This window comes from Elephas maximus, chromosome 1, assembly GCF_024166365.1.
Source record: "Elephas maximus indicus isolate mEleMax1 chromosome 1, mEleMax1 primary haplotype, whole genome shotgun sequence".
Lineage (NCBI taxonomy): Eukaryota > Metazoa > Chordata > Mammalia > Proboscidea > Elephantidae > Elephas > Elephas maximus.
This window is the reverse complement of record NC_064819.1, coordinates 77,872,597-77,891,750: the sequence shown is the minus strand read 5'-3', so window position 1 is coordinate 77,891,750 and position 19,154 is coordinate 77,872,597. Positions and strand designations below refer to the sequence as shown.

Here is a 19,154-nt window from a genome sequence, read left to right as displayed (position 1 = left end):
GATCTGGTGGAATCTAGCCGCTAAGTTAGGAGAACACCCACCTGTGGAGGGGCCCATGTGATAAAAAACTGGCTTCCATCCAACAGCCAAGTGAGTGAGTTTGGAAGAGCATTCTCCAGCGCAGGTAGGCCTTCAGATAATTGCATCCCCTGTCAACATCTTGTTTGCAATCTCATAAGAAACCCCATCCAGCTAAGCCACTCCTGAGTTCTTTATCCACAGAAACTGTTAGATAATAAATGATTGTGATTGTAACCCACTAAGTTTGAGGCCAATTTGTTACACAGCAATATATAATGTTTACAACCTCCAAATCCTTTCCTGGCTGGGTCTACCATTCCTAAACTATTATACCATGATCCTTACCCAGTCTTAAACATGTCCCCACTTTGAAAGACCCACTGTACACTGGATTTCAAAATCTCAATAACTAGTTAAACTTTGCCCTTATAACCTGTAAGACACAGTTAAGACTCTGGAGGGTATGTTCCCCCTTACCCAATTAATTCAGCATCGTTCTCTCAATTTACTTTTTGTTGTTCGATGGTGGCTTCTATGTGCTGGCTTTTTCTCAAAACCAAATGAAAAATCCTCAGAAATAAGGGCCATATCTTCATTTACTTTGAGGCCACTTTCTGGCTTTTGGTTCCAAAGTGCCACAGCAATCTCAGCAATTGGTGGTCACCCTCTCCAGGGGGTAAAGTAATGGGGATGTACACATGGAGGAGAATTCAGAAGAATAATTTCAGAATTCTTACTTTATCATTCCCACTTTCAATGCCAATAACTTTCTTTCCAAGCTTGGGTCTCCATAACGGAATGTCAATAGAAGTTTTTTTTTTTTTTTTCCCCCAAGATGTCCTAAATTGGTGTCTCAGGGTTGAATTCAGTGCTTTAGTCCAGCACTTTAATTAAATTGGCTTGCATACTAAATGAGGGATTTTCAGAATTTGTTTTCATCAGAGATTTAAATTGTGGGTGGAATGGAGAAAGGCTTTTTTTTTTAATCTTTTAAAAAAGTTTTTATTGTGTTTTAAGTGTGTGTTTACAAATCAAGTCAGTCTCTAATATAAAAATTTATATACACCTTGCTATGTGCTCCTGGAAACCCTAGTGGCTTAGTGGTTAACTGCTACAGCTGCTAACCAAAAGGTCAGCAGTTCAAATCCACTAGGCGCTCCTTGGAAACTCTATGAGGCAGCTCTACTCTGTCTTATAGGGTCGCTATGAGTCGGAATCGACTCGACGGCACTGGGTTTGGTTTGGTTTTGGTTATGTACTCCTAGTAGCTCACCCCGTAATGAGACAGCACACTTCTTCTCTCCACCCTGTATCCTCCGTGTCCAGCTTATGTCTCCCTCTGCCTTCCCATCTCCCCTCCAGATAGGAGCTGCCCAATAGTTTCACGTGTCCACTTGAGCCAAGACGCTCACTCCTCACCAGCATCATCTTCTGTTTTATAGTCCAGTCCAACCCATGTCTGAAGAGTTGGTTTTGGGAATGGTTCCAGTCTTGGGCCAACAGGAGGCCTGGGGACCATGACCTCCAGGGCCCCTCTAGTCTCAATCAAACCATTAAGCCAGGTTTTTGTACAAGAATTCGAGGTCTGCATCCCACTGCTGTCCTGCTCCATCAGGGATTATCTGTTGTGCTCCCTGTTAGGGGGAGAAAGACATTTTTATATGTTGGGTATTTATAGACATTTTTTGCCAGGGGTCACTATCAGCAGAGGTTCAGCCTCCTTCCAGTTCAGAGGTTTTCTTAGAATATCGTTTAGATATAATCTTTTCTTTAATTGAACTTAAGAAATTCCTAGGGAGGACTAATGGACAACAACAACCACAGCCTCCACCAGACTGAGTCCAGTACAGTTAGATGGTATCCAGTTACCATCACCAACTGCTCTGACTCTATAGAGAGTTCTTGGACAGAGCTGGAGAAAAATGTGGAACAAAATTCTAACTCACAATTAAGGAACAGACTTTCTGGTCTGACAGAAACTGGAGAAATCCTGAGTGTATAGCCCCTGGACACCCTTTTAATTCAGTACTGAAGTCACTCCTGAAGTTCATCCTTCAGCAGAAATTACTGAGTCCTGCCTTTCAGTGAAATGTTGGGCATTGTCTAGAAGATGCCCCAAGAACTATCTGATTTTATAAGGGGAAATACGTCTTTGACTGACTAAGTTCAATTCAGTAGGATATTCTAGACCTCTGTGAAGGTAGAAGTTTTTATAGATATATGATAATAATAATTATGATAATAATATATGATACATGTCCACATCAATGCAAAGAGTTTTGCTCAGTTCAGGTTCAATTTTGCCCAGTAGAAAATAAAACCTCAAACATCAAGCTTTTTTTGTCCAATAGAATACACCCACTCCTCACCTACCAACATGGTTAGGTTTATTTTTTTTAATGTATTGTCTTGCTTTTGTTCTGAATCTTTCTTCTGTTTCTTCCTGCTTGGTTACCTTTACTCAAAAGATAAACTGTTCCCAGAGGGTCAAAGTAATATAAATCATCACAATTTTTTAAGTAATGAAGCATAAATTCAAGTACACTTACATCTAATTCAAGACCTCACATTTTCTAGCACTTACATTGCCTTCAAAACAATGTTTTGGTTCTTCACATAAGACTGGGGTAGGGAGGGAAGCAGAAGGAAACAAAATAAAACAACTTATCCCTGATCATTGGGCTCACAAATAGGATTTTACATTAGTAGTTTGCCAATCTGTGCGTACAATATTTTGATTGTCTTCCACAGAAAATGAAGTCTCTGAAAGCTATCAATTTGAGGAACTAACTAATAGAACGTTATGGTGGCACAGGATGGAAAGTGAGCAGTGAATGAATGCCTCTCACCTTAACCAAACCTCTAGAGATGTATCAGTCATCTATTATCTGTCTGTTTGTCTATCTACCCATCCATCTAGAGATTTTACACGAAGACAAAGGTCTTTTTGTTGTTGTTGTCTATGGTCTCATATTTCTCTTATTACGTATCCTACAACCACGTCCTGATTTCACTTCACATCCTTTCTCCCACGGACGACAGAAGAAATAGAAGGGGGTACGGTATGTGAGAGATATAAAGAAAAGGGCAACAAGAAAAGGCAAGAAAAGGAAAAAGAGGTTGGGTTAGGCGAGGCGTGCGTAGGGTAGGAAACTGGAGGAGTGTGGGAAACGGTCAAGCCATCCGAGTACCTTGCAGAAGTGAAAATGCCGAAAACAGGACTGTTCAATATATAAGTCCCGCGCACGGGCCCAGCCACCACTAATATAACATCTTGAAATAAAATATGGGCGAGAATTACTGTGAGCCTCGTGGAAATCTGCTGAAAGACCTTTCGACAAAGCGCGAACAAAATCTGCAGCCAATGTCCTCTACTCCTTTAGGCTAATCCTGGAATTTACGGTCTTTAGCACTAGAAAAAAAAAAAAAGAAAGAAAAAGGGCCCCACCCCGGCGGGGCCGGGGTGGGGTCAGTGGGAAAACGGGACTTGGGGTGGGTGGCGTGGGCTCTGGTCTTCAGGACTGCACTAATTCTGTTGCCCACTCCAAGTCCCAGATTCACTGTAAAACGTTCTTTTCTTTTCTGCTTTTCTGTTTTTAGAATTAATCGTTTCCTCCTTCCTGGATGAAACAGTCCTCAATCATTGTGTAAGGTTGTCATCCTGCTTAGAACTTACATACAGTGTCAGGATGGCCGAGCGGTCTAAGGCGCCAGACTTAAGGTTTCTATTCCCCCGCCTAGGATTTCTGGTCTCCGGATGGAGGCGTGGGTTCGAATCCCACTTCTGACACGGCTTTATTTGGTTCCTCTCAAGGTCTATTAAAAGTTTAATCTTCCTCAGATTTCTTCTCGCTCTTGGACGCTTTAACTCTCTCCTGCTTTTGCAATCATACCCAGTCTCCCCATCCGCGTCGCCCCGTATGGGGTCCCTCCAAGTACTAGGCCACCACTTATCGTTTCTTGGCCTTCACTCTCTTCCCACTGTCCGTAGTGCAATCCTTTCTACCTCAAAGATGCCCAGCCCCGAATACTCCTGCCAACGGCCGGGCACGTCTGTACCCATCCCACAGCAAAGCACAGCAAAAAAAGAGGCAACTATTGCAACCCAGACAAAACAGTCAACAAACAAGAAGTCCTGAACTAGAGAATTCTGGAATGTTTCCAAAGTCATTCCAAGGAAATTAAAGCCCCCGGCAGCGCTTGATGCAGGAGAAAGCCACGCGTGGGGCAAGAGCACTGGGGAAGCCACAAGCCAAACAACACCCGGACACCAGGAAGCAAAACCCTCTTCCTCCTGGAATGCCCCTTCAGCATTCTCTCCAGGCAAATCCTCAGTGCTAGGAAGCAAAGGAAAAATATCTTAAAGACCCAGATTTATTTTCACAAAGCAGGTAACAGGATCATTTGGTGCTGGCATACAATAAATCCATAATGAGCACAAACTAGTATTTATATACACATATGCAATTTATGTGAAAATGAGGTACTTCTGTAACACACCATAAGGCATGTGGGGTTGGGACCTGGCAGCAGCTGGAAACTGGCAAGACCTTCAGGAGAATGTTAGTGAAAGTCCCAAGACAGGAAGACAGTTTCTCTCTGCTGCCTAGTCAGGAGAATGAGGAAAATACTATTAGAAGCAGAAGGAAAGGGGGCCATTGTTCTCCAGAGACAAAAAGTTTAGCAACAGTGTCACTGTGATAATGCGGAAAGTAAAACATATATCTAATGAACTGGGTGATTAAAAAAAAAAAAAGTAAAACATATATCTAATGAACTGGGTGATTTAAAAAAAAAAAAACAGGCTATGTGTTGATGGCAACCTCTGGCTTCTTCTAGCTGCCTCCAGTAAAAAGGGTATGTGTGTGTGAGAGAGAGAGATAAACTAAAGAAAGAATTGTTCATTGTAAAGGAACCACGACTTGGTAGATATTAAAAAATAAAACTGTCTCGTTTCCAGCCCCGCCAGATGACGAACAATGCTACAATTAAGAAAAGGCTCTGGGAAATCATCAAACCCAAGGCATTGTTAGAAAATTAGGGCCTAAAAACAAAGCTAAGGGCATGATTGTAAAACCCTTTGTTCAGACCTCAGAAACATTCAAGTGGTGCCTCCAACAGGCTTATGAAGGAATAAGGATTCAGAGGATTCTAGCCCCAGCTTTAAAGCCACCCTAGGTGAGTGGATCCCAAACGAGCTATTCCCTCCACCCCCCGGGCCTGCCAAATTATGGAGTTTTGAACAAACCAATGCTATTTTTTCATGTCCCTGGTTTTCTGGGTAATTTGTTATGGAGCCATAGTACTGCAACAATAATCATGACAAAAAAATGAACACTATAAAAGAGAAAGAAAAGAAATTCAAATAATGAAGCTCAAATTTCAAACAAGACTTGTGAGAGCTTATATTCATTCACATTTGACATTAGGAAAAGGTAAAGGATCCAGACCTGCTTATTTTGGAACCAACTCCAGGCTTCTCAGGCTAACAATTTCTCTCTATTCTGGACAAGTTTCCATTTATGGAGAAGCATGACACAAAAGTGGTTTGGCGTGTGAATCTAGGGCTTAGAGCTCTATGGAAAGCAGAGGGCTAGACATACTACCCACTGAATTGTGCTGCACTGGAGGCTCTATTACCCTACTTTTCGCACTCTGGTACACTGTGATATGACCCTTTACCTAAGAAGTTGAAAAAGACTATCTACAGACTTCCCACAAGGCCAATAAGCTCTAGTGTCCTGACGCTTCTTGGAACTGAAATAGAATGACTTGTTTATGGAATCTTTGGCATTCCTGGTACTTCCTTCCAGCCTCTTTGAACCTAGCTAAAGTTATTAATGCCTAGCAAGAAATGTATCTATACCTTCTCAGCTTCTACTGCTGCCTCCTTCCCATCCTTCAAAGGAGGAAACAAAAGTACTTGTTCCGCTAAGTCTTACCCATCAGGAAGTTGAAAGGCCTATAATGATTACAGCCATATTAGGCTTTCTTTAGGTTTAGGTTTAAGGATAGATGTTATGAATTCTAGTTGAGCCCTGTTTGTCAGATACCTGCCTCCAAAAGGAACTACTGGATTACAAAATCGGGACCTTTCTTTGCTTTGTGAACCATCGCTTAGTCCAACAGAACCAGCTAGCTAACTATGAACTCAAGGTCATACCAGTGTTTGATCACTGTCAGTGTATACTTGCCATTTTGAAGTAAATAACTCTGATGGTATCTCCATAGAATATGATGCAGAGCACAGCCACCAAAAGCGTGGTCTGCAGACCATTACTAATCCGTGTTTTTTTTTACCTCAGCACCATTTTGATATACAGAGCCTGTGCCAGAATGTAAATCAACTATATCACTAAGCATTTTGTTTACTTCTCTTGATTGATTGATTGGTGATTTATTTTTTAATTTGTAGAAAGAGTTCCTTATTAAAGGCAGTAGTGCATTTAATTATATTCTGCTGCAAGTTTACTTCTTTTGTGAACCAGGAACTGATGTTCTCTAACTGACAACTTTGCCCACCACCAATATTAGAGAAATGAGTCCCTGGTGGTGCAAATGGTTAAATGCTTAGCAGCTAAGTGAAAAGTTAGAGGCTCCAACCCACCCGGAGGCACCTCGGAAAAGGTGATCTGCTTCTGAAAGTTCATAGGCATGAAAACTGAATGGAACTCAGTTCTACTCTGCAACACATGGGTCACCATGAGTTGCAATTGACTGATGGTAATTGGTTTGTGTTTTTGGTTTGGTATCAGAGAAACTTTCTGTCATGGATTGAATTATGTCCCTCCAAAAATTTGTGTATCATTTTGTGATTGTAATTTTATGTTAAAATGATTAGGGTGGGGTTGTAACACCACCCTTACCCAGGACACATCCCTGATCCAATGTAAAGGGACTTTCCGTGGGTGTGGCCTGTACCACCTTTAATCCCTCAAGACGTGAAAAAAAAAGGAAGGAAGCAGAGTTGGGGACCTCATACCACCAAGAAAGCAGTGCCAGGAGCAGAGTGCGTCCTTTGGACTCGAGGTTCCTTCACAAAGAAGCTCCTAGTCCAGGGGAAGATTGATGAAAAGGCCGACAGAGAGAAAAAGCCTTTCTCTGAAGCCGACACCCTGAATTTGGACTTCAAGCCTACTTACTGTGAAGAAATAAATTTCTCCTTGTTAAAGCCATCCACTTGTGGTATTTCTGTTATAGCAGCTCTAGATGACTAAAACACATTCCAGCATTAGAATATAGATCAGTATAATGCATTTAAAAAAAAGAATTTGTAATAGAAGTATGTCATGGATTGAATTGTGCCCCCCAAAATATGTGTCAACTTGGTTAGGCCATGATTACCAGTATTGTATGGTTGTCCTCCATTTCATGTAATTTTCCAATGTGTTGTAAATCCTAATCTCTGCCTTTGTAAAATGCGGCAAGATTAGACTATGTTAAAGATGAATTAAAGTGGGATGTAACAACCTTACTCAGGCCACATCCCTGATCCAATGTAAAGGGAGTTTTCTTGGGGTCTGGCCTGCATAACCTTTTATCTTACAAGAGATAAAAGGAAAGAGTAGCAAGCAGAGAGTGGGGCACCCCATACCACCAAGAAAGCAGCCCCAGAAGCACAGCGCATCCTTTGGACCTGGGGTTCCTGTGCAGAGAAGTTCCTAGACCAAGAGAAGATTGATGACAAGGTCTTTCCTCCAGAGCTGACAGAGAGAGAAGGCTTTCCACTACAGCTGGGGCCCTGAAGTCAGACTGCTAGACTACTGCAAGAGAATAACTTCTCTTTGTTAAGGCCATCCACTTGTGGAATTTCTGTTATAGTAGCACTAGATAACCAAGATGGAGTATAAGTAGAAAGAGGTTTAGAAAATAGTATTGTGAAGCTCCCAAAATCCCCAAGAGAAACAGACTATGTTGCCCTTCTGCGGAAACAGGACAACAAAGAAATATCGCTGCAGCTTTAGCTGGCTGCTTGACGTAAACCAAGTTACAGCTTGAAGTCCAAGCTTCACCACATTCTCCACAGGAACAGGTGCCTCTTCAGCCTTACTTGACAGAAGACATGCACTCCAATATACCAGTCTCACTGGGTGCATCTGTTTGGAGGAATTTATATTCCATGCTTGCATCCTCACTTCCAGATGGAAACCATGGGGGTGTAGTGTTTAAGTGTTACCGCTGGTAACCAAAAGGTCAGCAGTTCGAATCCCCCAGGTGCTCCTTGGAAACTTTATGTGGCAGTACAACTCTGTCCTATAGGATCACTATGAGTTGGAATCGACTCAACAGCAATGGATCCTCACTTCATGAAACTTTATGACAAATAAATTTGTAATCCTTCTTGCAATGGCTATGCCCCTAATAAAAAATGTCTAGAGGTAAATATTTCTTATCAGCTGCTCAGGTTCCCATTTACCTTATTATCCAAAGTTTATTTAGAATAGAAATTCATGCCCCAACCAAATGTAGAAAGGGATCACACAAACTACAACACCAGTGTGCTGATTTATTCTCCATTTGCCCTTCCAGGTCCATATTCTGCTCTGTTCTTTACCTTGGAAGGCTGCTTTGCTTGGGCTTTCTTGGTCCCTGGCTTCTGGCTGGATTCAGAATTCCAATGGGAAGCACTAGCAAGAGATCAGGTGGCAGGAGGAGAGAGAAGTGGATACTAACGTTCCTCCCACTGATTCCCTGTGAGACTGCATTTCTCCCACAGGCACAGCTCCTGGTGGGTGGTTCCTCTTCCATGGCGCAAGCTCTTGCCAGGTTCTGGCAACTCCACTTCTTCCCCCACCCCCCACCCCACCTTTATGCCTAGGAATGCTAAAGACTCCCAGTGTTGTGATCCCTCAGCATTTCCTCACATCTTATTAGTTTCCTTAACTCTATGAAGAGGCCTTCCAGTGGTCTGTCCTCAATTCACTCTTTGAATGTGTGACCTCCTTCCTGCTGAAATACTGATTAATACAACTGTTGTTATTGTTGTTAGCTGCTGTTGAGCCAATTCTGACTCATAGCAACCCCATGCACAACAGAAAAAACACCCTCCAGTCCTACGCCATCGTCACAATCATTGTTGCACCCACAGTGTAAATCCGTCTAACTGAGGGCCTTTCTCTTTTTCACTGACCTTCTCTACTTTACCAAGCATGATGTCCTTCTCCAGGGACTGGCCCCCTGATAACATGTCCAAAGTATGTGGGATGAATTCTCACCATCCTCACTTCTAAGGAGCATTCTGGTATACTTCTTCCAAGACAGCTTTGTTCATTCTTCTGGCAGTCTATGGTATGTTCGATATTCTTCTCCAACACCACAATTCAAAGGCATCATTTCTTCTTCAGTCTTCTTTTTACATTGTCCACCTTTTCCATGCATATGAGGTGGTTGAAAATATTATGGCTTGGGTCAGGTGCACCTTAGTCCTCAAAGTGATATCTTTTCATTTGAAGACTTCAAAGAGGTGTTTTGCAGCAGATTTGCCCAATGCAACATGTCAATTTATTTTTTGACCTCTGCTTCCACGTGCATTGATTGTGAATCCAAGTAAAATGAAATTCTTGACAACTTCAATATGTTTATCATAATGCTGCTTATTGGTCCAGTTGTGAGGATTTTTGTTTTCTTTATGTGAAAGTGTAATCCATACTGAAGGCGCTAGTCTTTGCTCTTCATCAGTAAGTGCTTCAAATTCTCTTCACTTTCAGCAAGCAAGATTGTGTCATCTGCATATAAGAGGTTGTTAATGAGTTGTCATGGATTGAATTGTGTCCCCACAATGTGTGTCAGCTTGGGTAGGCCATGACTTCCAGTATTGTGTGATTGTCCACCATGAGTCTTCCTCCAATCCTGATGCCATGTTCCTCTTCACATAGCCCAGCTTCTCCAATCATTTTTTCAGCATACGGGTTGAATAAATATGTTGAAAGGATGCAACCCTGACACATACATTTCCTGATTTTAAACCACGAAGTATCCCCTTGTTCTATTTGAACTCCTGCTTCTTCAGCTATGTACAGTTTCTGCATGAGCACAATTAGGGGTTCTGGAATTCCCATTCTTCTAATTGTTACCCATAATTTGTTATGATCCACACAGTTGAATGCCTTTACATAGACAATAAAACTGAGGTAAACATTTTTCTGATGTTCTCTGCTTTTAGCCAAGATCTATCTGATATCAGCAATGATATTCCTCCTTACACATGCTCTTCGGAATCCAGCTTGAATTTCTGGCAGTTCCCTGTCAATGTACTACTGCAATCCAGATATGTTCAAGTCCACTTCTCACCCTTCCCTTCCTGATCTGTTGTGGGTAGGAGCTTCAAGGAGTGGGCCTACAAGAACAACAAAATCTGTGACATGAGCAGTAACGTCCCTACACTTGTGATTTCCCCTCTTGAACATAGCCCTAGATTTGGAAATCAGTCCACTGATTGCTCTGCAAACACTCATTACAAGAAATTCCAATTAGGCAAAAATTTCCTTTTGTACAAGAGGTGGAAATTAATAACAATAAAGAATAGGTCAGAACAATTAAGTATCTGGTTTATTGTCACATAAACAATGGGTCAGGCCAGGTCCTATATTTTCTGAATCCTGATTTAATTGATTCCCCAAATCCTAAAAACTCAGTTAACCTGCTGCTGGAGAACAGTGACAAAAATCGCCCCTCACCCCCTCATTCTCCTCATTCTCAGCTGCATTAATATGCCCACTTCTTGTTTCGTTTTGTTTTCCCATCATTTGCATTTATGAACTCCAGGTCACACGGGACATTATTTTGCCTGTATTCGACCTAAAGTGTGAAGAGGTGGAGTGTGTAATTGTTTTTCTTACCCTGCAAAGATATTTGGTGGCCCTTGTGGTGCAGTGGTTGAGACCTATGTCCGCTAATCCAAAAGGTCGACGGTTGGAAATCACCAGCTACTCCTTTTAAACCCTGTAGGGCAGTTCTACTCTCTCCTATGACAACGCTATGAGTCAGAATCGACCCCATGGCAACAGTTTTGGTTTTTTGGTTTTAAGACCTTTTGGAGAGCTGGCTGGCCAGCGTGATCTAAAACAACATATTTTGTAGCTTCTTTTCTGGAAGCTGAGAGAGCTGAATCCCTGAGATGGAGCAGAAGCATAGAGCCTGGGCTTACTGGGAACACTGGTGGCGTAGTGGTTAAGAGCTATGTCTGTTAACCAAAAGGCACTCCTTCAGACCATGTGAGGTAGTTCTACTCTCTCCTACAGGGTCGATTCAAAGGCAATGGGTGGAAACTCTAGTGGCGTAGTGGTTTTGCAGTTCGAATCCACCAGGTGCTCCTTGGAAACTCTATGGGGCAGTTCTACTCTGTCCTTATAGGGACGTGATGAGTCGGTAATCGACTCGACCGTAGTGGGTTTGGTTTGGGTTTTTGGTAATGGATTTAGAGCCTCAGTGAAGCAGGAATAAAAACCATTACAAAGTTTCCAGTATTATTTTTCCTATAAATTCACTAGACACCTCCCTGTTTCTTAACAAACTCCCAGCCTTGCGGGGCGGGGCCTCTCGTGTTGGATCTCTCTCCTCCCTAGCCGCTCACGGGCCTTATCTTCAATTTCGTGAAAAGAGGCTTGTCCTCACAGCCTAGCGTGGGTGGCATCTCTTTCCAAAACCCTCACTTCCTCAGCAATAATCCGTGGGCCTTGCGGTTTCTACTGTGTGCAAGTGACGTTCAGTTTACAACATGACCCCCAGACAAACCGCTAGCATTTACTGAGGGCTGTGTTAACGGGCTTTTTAATTACTATTATTTTATGTATGCGGTAGAAAACGATTCCATCTTCCGCGGGGCTGGTGAAGATCTGGAAGCCAGGGCTTTGAAAAGTAACTTGTTAGAAATGTAAATTGTCAGCCACATTCCAGTCCTACTGAATTTGACACTCTGGGCTTGAGGGCCAGAAATCTGTGTTTTAACAAACCCTCCAGGTGATCTTGCTGTACGAAAGAGTTTGAGAATCACTGCTCCAGCCTAGAGACGGCATACTTCACCCTCTCAATAAACTTCCAGGATGGAGGAAGGGCAGTTTCCACATGAAGGTAATGGTGACAATACCTGAGACAATGAGACAGTTGCATGGGAAATAGGGATGGGGGTTCCGTGGTGAAAATCTGGTTACCTCTTTGCTTTTCCCACTACCGATTTAGGGATCTCCTTACTCAGGTCTGACAAATCAGCTCTCACTCCTCAATAGCCTTTCCAGATTACAAAACTTGGTTGCTTCTATCTCCTATGTCGAACTTTTTGTCTTATGTGAATTTGTATTTCAGAATTATTTGAGTGTGATTTCTGGGTAACAAAAAGTAAGTTTTTGTGTTTAACACACAATCAGTCTTTACCTGGAAGGCAAGGGAGTGGAGGTTCCCTGGATCTGTAAAGCAATGGGGTTCCATCTTGGCCTGCTTAACCCCTCTCCTTCTTCAGCTCTCAGCTCAAGCATTTCCTCCCTGGCATGGCCTTTCTCCCTAATCCCCATACAAAGATAAAGCACACTATCAATTAAAGCATTCTATAGATTAATACTCCCACGTCTCTGTCAGTTTGTCGTACTGTGGGGACTTGCGTGTTGCTGTGATGCTGGAAGCTATGCCACTGGTATTCAGATACCAGCAGGGTCACCCATGGGGAACAGGTTTCAGCTGAGCTTCCAGACTAAGACAGACTGGGAAGAAGGACCCGGCAGTCTACTTCTGAAAAGCATTAGCCAGTGAAAACCTTATGAATAGCAGCAGAACATTGTGTGATATAGTGCTGGAAGATGAGCCCCCCAGGTTGGAAGGCACTCAAAAGATGACTGGGGAAGAGCTGCCTCCTCAAAGTAGAGTCGACCTTAATGATGTGGATGGAGTAAAGCTTTTGGGACCTTCGTTTGCTGACGTGGCACGACTCAAAATGAAAAGAAACAGCTGAAAACATCCATTAATATTCAGAACCTAGAATGTACAAAGTATGAATCTAGGAAAATTGGAAATCTTCGAAAATGAAATGGAACACATAAACATCGATATCCTGGGCATTAGTGAGCTGAAATAGACTGGTATTGGCCATTTTGAATTGGACAATCATATAGTCTACTATGCTGGGAATGACAACTTGAAGAGGAATGGTGTTACATTCATCGTCAAAAAGAACATTTCAAGATCTATCCTGAAGTACAACGCTGCCAGTGATAGGATAATTTCCATACGTCTACAAGGAAGACCAGTTAATACGACTATTATTCAAATTTACACACCAACCACTAGGGCTAAAGATGAAGAAATAGAAGATTTTTATCAGCTGCTGCAGTCTGAAATTGATCAAACATGCAATCAAGATGCATTGATAATTACTGGCAATTGGAATGCAAAAGTTGGAAACAAAGAAGAAGGATCAGTAGTTGGAAAATATGGCCTTGGTGATAGAAACAATGCTGGAGATCGAATGATAGAATTTTGCAAGACCAAAGACTTCTTCATCGCAAATACCTTCTTTCACCAACATAAACGGCGACTGTGTACATGGACCTTGGCAGATGGAACACACAGAAATCAAATCGACTACATCTGTGGAAAGAGACAATGGAAAAGCTCAATATCATCAGTCAGAACAAGGCCAAGGGCCGACTGTGGAACAGACCATCAATTGCTCATATGCAAGTTCAAGCTGAAAATGAAGAAAATCAGAGCAAGTCCACAAGAGCCAATATATGACCTTAAGTATATCCCACCTGAATTTAGAGACCATCTCAAGAATAGATTGGATGCATTGAACACTAGTGACCGAAGACCAGACAAGTTGTGGAATGACATCAAGGACATCATCCATGAAGAAAGCAAGAGGTCACTGCAAAGACAGGAAAGACAGAAAAGACCAAGATGGATATCAGAGGAGACTCTGAAACTTGCTCTTGAACATTGATCAGCTAAAGCAAAAGGAAGAATTGATGAAGTAAAAGAACTGAACAGAAGATTTCACAGGGCCTCTCGAGAAGGACAAAATAAAGTATTATAATGACATGTGCAAAGAGCTGGAGATGGAAAACCAAAAGGGAAGATCACACTCGGCGCTTCTCAAGCTGAAAAAACTGAAGAAAAAATTCAAGCCTCGAGTTGCAATAGTGAAGGATTCCATGGGGAAAACATTAAATGACGCAGGAAGCATCAAAAGAAGATGGAAGGAATACACAGAGTCATTATACCAAAAAGAATTAGTCAATATTGAACCATTTCAAGAGGTGGCATATGATCAGGAATCGATGGTACTGAAGGAAGAAGTCCAAGCTACTCTGACAGCATTGTCGAAAAACAAGGCTCCAGGAATTGATGGAATATCAACTGAGATGTTTCAACAAACAGATGTAGTGCTGGAGGTGCTCACTCGTCTATGCCAAGAAATATGGAAGACAGCTTCCTGGCCAACTGACTGGAAGAGATCCATATTTATGCCTATTCCCAAGAAAGGTGATCCAACTGAATGTGGAAATTATAGGACAATATCATTAATATCACACACAAGCAAAATTCTGCTGAAGATCATTCAAAAGCAGCTGCAGCAGTATATCGACAGGGAACTGCCAGAAATTCAGGTTGGATTCAGAAGAGGACGTGGAACCAGGGATATCATTGCTGATGTCAGATGGATCCTGGTTGAAAGCAGAGAATACCAGAAGGATGTTTACCTGTTTTTTATTGATTATGCAAAGGCATTTGACTGTGTGGATCATAACAAACTATGGATAACACTGGGAAGAATGGGAATTCCAGAACACTTAATTGTGCTCATGAGGAACCTTTACATAGATCAAGAGGCAGTTGTTGGGACAGAAGAAGGGGATACTGATTGGTTTAAAGTCAGGAAAGGTGTGCGTCAGGGTTGTATTCTTTCACCATACCGATTTAATCTGTATGCTGAACAAATAATATGAGAAGCTGGACTATATGAAGAAGAACAGGGCATCAAAATTGGAGGAAGACTCATCAACAATCTGCGTTATGCAGATGACACAACCTTCCTTGCTGAAAGTGAAGAGGACTTGAAGCACTTACTAATGAACATCAAAGACCACAGCCTTCAGTATCGATTACACCTCAACATAAAGAAAACAAAAATCCTCACAACTGGTCCAATGAGCAACATCACGATAAACGGAGAAAAGATTGAAGTCATCAATGATTTCATTTTACTTGGATCCACAATCAACAGCCATGGAAGCAACAGTCAAGAAATCCAAAGACGCATTGCATTGGGCTAATCTGCTGCAAAGGACCTCCTCAAAGTGTTGAAGAGCAAAGATGTCACCCTGAAGACGAAGGTGCGCCTGGCCCAAGGCATGGTATTTTCAATGGCATCATATGCATGTGAAAGCTGGACAATGAATAAGGAAGACCGAAGAAGAGTTGAGGCCTTTGAATTGTGGTGTTGGCGAAGAATATTGAATATACCATGGACTGCCAAAAGAACGAAAAAATCTGTCTTAGAAGAAGTATAACCAGAACGCTCCTTAGAAGTAAGGATGGCGAGATTGCGTCTTACGTACTTCGTACATGTTGTCAGGAGGGATGAGTCCCTGGAGAAGGACATCACGCTTGGCAGAGTACGGGGTCAGCGGAAAAGAGGAAGACCCTCAACGAGGTGGATTGAAACAGTGGCTGCAACAATGAGCTCAAGCATAACAAGGATTGTAAGGATGGCGCCGGAACGGGCAGTGTTCCGTTCCGTTGTCGCTATGAGTCGGAACCGACTCGACGGCACCTAACAATAGCAACAACATAGATTAATAGCACCATATTTCAATTATTTTAGCATTATATTCCTCTCCTTGGTGATTACGTAATTGTAACTTTACAATATTTTTGATGAATAATTTTTTTCCCTAATGTATTACATTGATAGCACAAATGCAGAGAAACAGAATATTTTCCTTTTTAAGAAGATTTCAACTTTAACGCTAGAGAACCACGTGGCCTAATGGATAAGGCGTCTGACTTCGGATCAGAAGATTAAGGGTTCGAATCCCTTCGTGGTTGGTCGGAAGTTAATGCACTCCTACTGCAAGAATCGCAGGGGATTTTGTTCGTAGTTGCAGTTCTGCTCTATTTCAATACTTCCCTTTTCTTGATTAAGCCGGAAATAAGAAATTTACTCATTTTCACCCTGATTCAGTTTATTCTCCCAGCATTTCCCCTCCACATTCTTTCCCTTTCTTTTCGTTTCTTTTTCTCCCCTCAAGGGTCTTTTGTTTATATCTCATTACCACTATACAGCCTGTCCATTCTCTCGGTTAGCGCTACTCAAAAAAATTTTGTTGGTGGACCTGCAGCAGCCACCGGGAGCTGCTTAGAAACTCAAACTTTGGCGGTACATCCCGCAGCTCCGCGTCACCCTTGATTTACTGAATTAGAATCTCTGGGTTTTAAAAAGTTATCCAAGTGATTCCAAAACGCACTCGAGTTTGGGAACCACTGGAGACCTTACAATCTGCATAATGTCACGTTCTTCCCGTCCACTTGAGAAGACCGTGCAAACTATTCCAAGCCTTTTAGCGCCAACCAACCTGAGCTCCCAGTTTTCTACCGACCGGAAGGCTTGTGGGGGCGGGGGGGCGGGGCGCAGAGAGAGTGAGGCAGGAAAGGAGGCAACAAGCTTGACAAGAGCGACCTCTCACAAATGTAGAGTGGTAGAATTAGAACAGTCACTATCTGCACCCCCCAGAGAAATAATAGACCTAGGCAAACAGCTTTAGCGATCTTAAAGCGACTAGGCAAAGGGTTATTGGGAGATAGCAGATGTGCATGGTGCTAAAGTTACCATCCCACAGATTACTTGCCAGTTGGAAAGGGAAAACACAGATAGCCCTGGGAGCACCACTTCATTTTCATTATCATTGGGAGATCCTGACAAGTGCCTCTCTCAATATTAAGTGAGTACTGTATAAAGTACACAGTGTCAGGCCAAAAAATGTTTAACATGACTCTAATCAACTAATCAAAACGATATAACCAATCCTTTAGGCTTCCAACGTACAGGAAATAGAGGAGTAAATCAAAACATTGCATGAGGAAAAACTGAGACTAATCCAGAAGACAATTGGCTTAGACTTTTTTTTTTTTTTAAAGTCAATGTCAAAACAAAGCAAAAACAAAAAATGATGGGATGCTGGTCTAGATTAAAAGGGATTAAGGAAACAAATAAATGAATGGCCTTTGATTCCATCCTGGTTAGTAAAAACAGTTTCTATTGTTGTTGTTACTAGTTACTGTCAATTATTATTAAGTCCTTTTTAAAATTAAAAAATAGCATTGATTTGATGATATATGGTAACATAGAATACACTGTAAAGAAACTATGGGCATCTCTAGTTGTGGTCAAGTGGTTAAGGCGTGGACTAGAAGTCCGTTGGGGTCATCCTCGGGACTAGGAACATTGACTTTTATGTCATCATCTCCATCTCTGCCCACTAATTACCGTATTGTATTGCAAGCTATTTTAAAAAATATTAAAATTTCCCTTGGATCTTTTACCAGTACCTAACAATGGATTTCTCATTGCCCTGGAAGGAATTATTTTAGATGACTAAAGTAAGTCAAGGGAACCAATAGAACCTTGTTTTGTTTCAGTTTGGAGGCTTCTTGGGTTCAAATTCTCACTGAATGAAGAAAACCAAGCTAACAGAAGGGCTTCACATAGTCACCTTTAGAATGACACAGCAATCCTACCACTTCCTTTTTCTACAGGCATAATAGATGCAGGGCTTGATTTAGGATGCAATGTCACCTAAATCGAAATATTTGAAAGACAGCCACCTATCCAACCTACTAGAAGAGATTCACATTTGTATCCATTCCAAAGAAAGGTGATCCAACAGAATATGGAAATTATTGGACAATATCATTAATGTCACACACAAGTAAAATTTTGCTGAAGATCATTCAAAAGTCGTCAGCAATATGTGGGCAGGATACTGCCAGAAATTCAAGCCGGATCCAGAAGAGGATGTGGAACAGGGGATATCATGGCCAATGTCCAACGGATCATGGCTGAAAACAGAGAACACCGAAAAGATGTTTTCTTTATTATTTATTTCTTGAAAATAAATTTTTATCTTTATTTAATTTTGATCAAGCATTTGGGATAATATTTAAATGATTAGCCTGATGAATCATAGCACTAGTCTAGAAGAAACAGATTTGTTGGTGCATTCTAAAATATTTATTCTCCTCACATTCTTAGCTTCCACCCAAATCCTTGCTGATGTAAATATTTTCTGGTTTGTCTCCGGAAACCAGAATTCCTGCATCTGGCACAAATAGATAACTCCTGAGCAGGAACCCAGATTGTGGAGAGAAGAGCCCTAAACGTTCTTCCTACTTTCAAAAGGCCAACACATAAATCAAAAGAAGTTCCAAGGTCCTATTGCCATGTCACACAAACAGGTGCTGCAAATTAAGGTACTGTTCCCAGGCCACATCAGAGAGAATGAAAGAATTCTAGGGAGCTTGAGGGTAAATGAAGCCATGTGGTGAAGGCATTAACAACCAAAAAAAAACAAACCCACTGCCATCAAGTCAATTCAGACTCATTGCGACCAGATAAGACAGAGTAGAACTGCGTCATAGAGTTTCCAAGGAACTCCTGGTGGATTTGAACTAATGACCTTTTGGTTAACCACTATACCACCAGGTTTTCTGGTATTAACAAGGGACACCCAAAATTAGTCTGAACTCTTTAAGGGCAACTAAAGCACTTTTTCTAAGCACTTTTTCTAAGCTGAACCTGAGTTAATGGCAGGAGTTATCCTATTAAATCAAAGGACAGAGTTTGTCCAAACTATTTTTGCAATGGGTAACATTAACTAGGCCTCATGGGTGTGATTGACATTAATTATTATTCTGTATTGTAGCTGAACTTGCCAGAGTTCCAGATGAGTGGGAAATGACAGAGGCGGTCTGGATGGTCCAGCTTAGTCACCAGCCTGAGAGGGCAGCAAATACTCTTCCGCTATCAAAGCCTGAGACTCTGATGTAAAATGTTGTCCAGTTGGGCACTTTTTTTTTTTTTCAATAAACAATCTATCATTTGAGGAATAATTGGGTCAGGGTATTATCAATGCCTGTTTTTTGGT

The 19,154-nt window shown here is 41.8% G+C and overlaps 2 non-coding genes across 2 annotated transcripts; both read left to right on the top strand.

The window, feature by feature from the left end:
- The first annotated feature begins 3,704 nt into the window (after window positions 1–3,704).
- TRNAL-UAA (transfer RNA leucine (anticodon UAA)) lies at window positions 3,705–3,811 on the top strand. The gene is made up of 2 exons: window positions 3,705–3,742; window positions 3,766–3,811. It is a non-coding gene; the product is annotated as a tRNA-Leu (tRNA).
- A 12,175-nt stretch (window positions 3,812–15,986) lies between these two features.
- Window positions 15,987–16,059, top strand: TRNAR-UCG (transfer RNA arginine (anticodon UCG)). The gene has a single exon. It is a non-coding gene; the product is annotated as a tRNA-Arg (tRNA).
- The last annotated feature ends 3,095 nt before the right edge of the window (window positions 16,060–19,154 follow it).